Consider the following 5,538-nt stretch of genomic DNA (forward strand, 5'->3'; position numbering starts at 1 on the left):
CCCCGCCAGTCCGGGAGCCCGGGCCAAGGCCAGAACCCCAGAGGGGAGGGGCGCGGGGCTGGCGGGAAGTCACGGGGCAGGGGTGGGGGGCGGGCGGGGGTGGGGGGAGGGAGGACCCTTCCAGAAGTCACGGGCTCTGAAAAGGGCCTGCAGCGTTTCTCCACAGGGCTGATTTGATCCGAGGACAGTGGCCCCCAGAGGCGGTAACTTCACTCACTGGCCGGGGAACTTCCCACGTGCTCTCATGGGGAGACGCACTGTGCCTTGGGAGGCCTGTACATCAAGGTCACATCCTAAGGGAAGCTTTCCCCAGCTACACACCCACTAAAACAAGCCCCCTCACCACGTGAGCACAGAGAGCTCCAGGGCGCTTCTGCACCCTCTCAGCACAGGTTTATCATGGGCTCAGAGACTATCTGACGCCGTCTCCCCCACTGCGGTCTGCAGGAATCCCCGCACCCGGTGCCTGGTGCTTCGTATTCTTGTTCAGCTGCTAAGTCCTGTCTGACTCTTGGCGACCCCATGGAGTGCAGTCCACCAGGCTCCTCTGTCCGTGGCATTTTAAGGGCAAGGATACTGAGTCTCCTGCATTGGCAGGCAGATTCTTCACCACTGAGCCACCTGGGGAGACCCTTGTGTTTAACAGGTGCTCAGTACACTTTGTGGAATCCATGAGGACCCTCAGGGAAGGGCTCCTGCAGCCCCAGCCCCACTCCCTTCCCAAATCCATAGCACAGTTGTTCAGTCGTGTCTGACTCTTTGCAACCCCATGGACTGCAGCACACCAGGCTCCTTTGTTCTCCACTATCTCCTGGAGCTTGCTCAAATTCATGTCCATTGAGTGGGTGATGCCATCCAGCCATCTCTTCCTCTGTCGCCCCTTCTCCTCCCACCTTCAATCTTTCCCAGCATCAGGGTCTTTGCCAATGAGTCAGCTCTTGGCATCAGGTGGCCAAAGTTTTGGAGCTTCAGCTTCAGCATCAGTCCTTCCAGTGAATATTCAAGGTTGATTTCCTTTAGGATGGACTGGTTTGATCTCCTTGCAGTCCAGGGGACTCTCAAGAGTTTTCTCCAACACCACAGTTTGAAAGCATCAGTTCTTTGGCGCCCAGCCTTCTTAAGGCTTCCCTGTTGGCTCAGACAGTAAAGAATCCGCTTGCAACGCAGGAGACCTAGGTTCAATCCCTGCGTTTGGAAGACCCCCTGGGAAAGGGAACTGCCACCTGCTCCAGCGTTCTGGCCTGGAGAATCCCGTGGACAGAGGAGCCTGGTGGGCTACAGTCCATGGGGTCGCAAAGAATTAGACACACTAAACAGCTTTATGATCCAACTCTCACATCCATACATGACTATTGGAAAAACCATAGCTTTGACTGACGGACCTTTGTCGGCAAAGTAATGTCTTTGCTTCTATAACGCTGTCTAGGTTTGTCATAGCTTTCCTTCCAAGGAGCAAGCAACTTTTAGTTTCAGGCCTGTAGTCACTGTCTGCAATGATTTTGGAGCTCAAGAAAATAAAATCGGTTGTCACTTCCACTTTTTTCTCATCTGTTTGCCATGAAGTGATGGGACCAGATGCCATGATCTTAGCTTTTTTTTTTAATGTTAGCACAGATCACACCATAATGCACTTTTCCACAGGCTTGTGTCTTTTCACAACAGGAAGACCCCTGAGGTGGAGACAGGGTCTCAGTCAGCTGTGTACCCCAAAACCCTAAGCAGGGCTTGCATCCAAGAGGGGTGAGCGTAGATGGACGATGCTCAGCCCGCAGTGGCCAGGGGCGGGAGTTGGTGGTCGGGGGTGCGGATAGTACAGTGAGGGCTATCTCAGCCTTCGTTGTGGGTGAGGGGCAGTCTGGGGGCAGCTTAGAGGGAGAGTCTGGTTCAAGTCAGGTGGACGGGTGACCCGATGGAGGCTGTTTCTGTTGTGTAAGGATGATTCAGCGGTCCTCTAGGGATTCGGGAGCCAGCGCTGTGTGTGTGTTGGGAGGAAACATTAACTCGGCGGGTGTGTGGCCTCAGACGGCGCCGCGTGACCCATCTCCCTTCCAGCTCTGGCCGCTGCTCCCCCTGGCCGGGTCCTAAGGCCTCCTGCTCAGGGGCATGCTGCAGCTCCCCTCTGCCTTCCCCTCTCCCCGCCCTGCTTCTACCCACCTTGTGAGTTACTCACAGTGGCACCAGATGCCAGCCCCCAGTGGGAACCGACAATTCAGGATGGCTTCCTGCGGTATTCCCTTGCGATGGGCAACGTGTGATTTTACATGTTGCCTTATTCAGGCTGGGGACACAATGCCACAGGCTGGGCAGCTTACAACAACCCCACTCATTGCCGGGGGCCTGGAGGTCCGTGGTCAGGGTGCCAGCCTGGTCCCGTGAGGGCCCTTTTCTGAGTCCTCACATGGCAGAGGCAGTGAGGGGGCTCTGGGGTCCTTATATGAGGGCACCGATCCCACTCTGAGGGCTCCACCCTATGACCAGGTCACCTCCTGAAGGCCCCCCGCTTATACCATCACCTTTGTGGTTAGGAGTCAACATATGAACTGGGGGAGGGGGGCACAGCCCTCCAACCGTAGCACAGAGAGGTGACGTCAGAGGGAGCCTTCATGCAGCTCCAGGCTTGAACCAGGGTCCACCCAGCGACCTGGAAATGCAATCAGGTGTTTCTGGAGAGTGGGCCGAGGCCCGCAGAATGCACAGCTCTTCTCCTGTGAAGGCCTCGCACGGGGGCCTCTTGATCCCTCCGGAGAGTCAGATTCCAGGTCTGGGACAGGGCCCGGCCAGCAGGTGCAGCCCCCACCCCAGGGCTCATCACAGGGAACAAATGAGAACTTGGGCAGCTTGGGGGGGTGGGGCACCGTGTCCCTTCTGGAGGTGCTGTCAGTCCAGTGAGGGGGGCAGAAACCGAAAGCTGGGGGCTGCCGTGATGAGGGAGGAGAAGGTCAGGAGAGGGGCCTGGGGCCCGTGGGGCCCTCAGGGGGGACAAGGACTGGCAGGACTTGGGGGAGTTCAGTTAGAGAAGCAGAGCAAGGCTCCAGATGGAGGGGAAAGTAAGAGTGCAGGTGGGGCGTGTGGGCGGGGCACCTGTGTGGGAGAAATGGGCACGTGCGTGGGTGGGGCCCGTGGGGGCGTGAGGCAGGGGCGTGTGTGGGGGCGTGTGGGCGGTGCACAGAGAAGAGGTGGTCTCTAGGAAGCCTGACTCGCCTGTGGAGGCTGGCTGATCCCTTAGAAGCTGCACACAAGGGGAGTCTGCTTCCCCTGAGGTCCAGTGGTGCCTGGAAGAGCCATTTCATAGGCATTTGGGCAACTGACATTGGGTGGCTAACTTTTTATTTTGCAAAGTAAGAGCATCTGAAAAATAATCAATTTCCCAGAATACTATTCTGGTTTAAAAAGGAAGGAAGCCCCGATATGCCACGACATGGAGGAAACTTGAAGACACTACGCTCAGTGCAACAAGTCAGTCATGGAAGGACAAGCAAGGCAAGCAAGTGATTTCACTTACACGAGGCCCCAGGAGCATGCAGATTCATAGTGACAGAAAGTTGGATGGTGGGGGCCAGGGCTGGGGGAGCCGAGCGGGAGCTGGTGTTTAATGGGGACAAAGTGACTGTTTTACAAAGTGAAGCGTTAATTGGGTTGGATGGCGGTCGTGACTGCACAACAACGTGAACGCACTTAATACCACTGACCTGGAGGCTTAAACGTGGTTAAGATGGTACATTCTGTGTTATTTGACCAGGATTGATTTTTTTCAAAGGGCTTCCCTGGTGGCTCAGATAGTACAGAGTCTGCCTGCAACGCAGGAGACCCGGATTCCACCCCTGGGTCTGGAAGATCCCCTGGAGAAGGGAATGGCTGCCCACTCCAGTATCCTTGCTTGGAGCATCTGGCCACTCTCCTCACAAGCTCCATCTCCCTCCAGCACTCTGCGGGTTGGGTGACGTATGTCAGGGCCAAACGGCCGGTGGACGCTGTCTTTCCAGGTCTGGCTCCAGAGCAGCGAGGGAAGGAGGAGGGTGGGGAGCCCAGCAGGTGGGTGAGTCTGGGCCAGTCAGGAGAGAGCTCAGTGGGCGCGGTGGAGGAAGCCGAATAGGCAGCCACAGGTACGAGGACACCAGGGGAGCTGAGGGTGCAGAGGGACATGGCGAGGCCCCGGAGGGCAGCAGACAAGGAGACACCACCCGCAGGCCAGGTGGACCAGGGAGGCCCAGGTCACCGCGGACAGGCCGGTGCTCGTGGCTCCTCCTGTCCCGACCGTCGGTGTCAGCCACACGTGCATGCGTGCTCAGTCGCTCAGTGGGGCCCAACTCCGAGACCCCATGGACTGCAGGCTCTGCCGGTCAGTCAGACAGCGGCTGCCTGGGATGGGGCGCATTGGCTGGAAGGGCACTGGGGGGCTTTTCTAGAATGACAGAAACACCCTAAGCTCCCTGGAGTGGCAGCTACACAGGCTGTGCGATTGTCAAGCCCCATGAAGCTGGGCACAGAAGATCTGTATAGAAGTCACACAAAGGCTACAGGTTCCCCACCGAAGTAATACGTGCTCAGCACAAACTGCGAAACAAGCTGGAGATGGATAAAGGAAGAGTTAAAAATCCTCCCCACCAGAGCTCCTCTGGCCCTCCTTGACTCTGACCCTGACCACCCCAGACCTTGAGCCACAGGAGTCCCCAGCTCTGGTCCCTCTTCCTGGAGTCCAGGGTAGACCTCAGCGTGGCCCGCCCCTGCCCCTTCCAGCAGGACGTGTGTGCGCAGCGCCCCGACACTAGATCTCCTGTGCGGTAGGACACGCCCCTGAGGTGCAGCTTTTGTTTCTGCAAAACACAGTGGATACACCCAGGGCCGGAGGTGTTTCTCCGACCCCCTCCCAGAGAACCAGGAGGACAGTGGGCACCTGTCAGGACGAACTGCAGAGCCGATCATGAGCCAGCAGGGGGCGCAGAGGAGCAGGCTTCGCAAGTGCACACGCTTATCCTTTGGATTCTGAACTTTGTAACCCTATAATCTTCTCCAAAACCTTAGTTAAAGGGGGAGAGGGCACACGGAACCCCGGGGCTCCGCCGTGCGCCACCCACCCCACCCCGGCGCGCCTCCCCCAGCCCCGAAAACCCAGCCTGGAGTCACACTTGGGGCGGAGACTCACGCGGGACTTGGCCCAGCTGCTCCGTGCTCATCGGAATGCCGGACAGTCCTGCGGCCCTGGCCGGTCCTCCGCGGCCGCCCTTCCAGAGGGGCCGAGGACAGCCCGCTTGTCCTGCTGCAGAAACAATGGGGCCGGAAACGTGGGGCGGCTGGGGGAGGGGCCCAGCCGGCGCCCCCCAAAACCGCCTGCCACAGTCTGCCCCCGGAGCCCAGGGCTCCTCCAAGGGCTGCCTGCTCTGGGCCTGAGGGACTGGGGGCTGCCCACTCCTCCAGCCACTGCGACGACCCCTCACGCACACCGGAGCCCCCGCCCCTGCCCCCTGCTCCCGCCATCCTGTCTGCCTGCGCACCATGTGGCCGAGGTTCCGGGCCTGCAGCCAGTCATTTTGCCCCGAT

This window comes from Capricornis sumatraensis, chromosome 10 (genome assembly GCF_032405125.1).
Source record: "Capricornis sumatraensis isolate serow.1 chromosome 10, serow.2, whole genome shotgun sequence".
Taxonomy (NCBI): domain Eukaryota; kingdom Metazoa; phylum Chordata; class Mammalia; order Artiodactyla; family Bovidae; genus Capricornis; species Capricornis sumatraensis.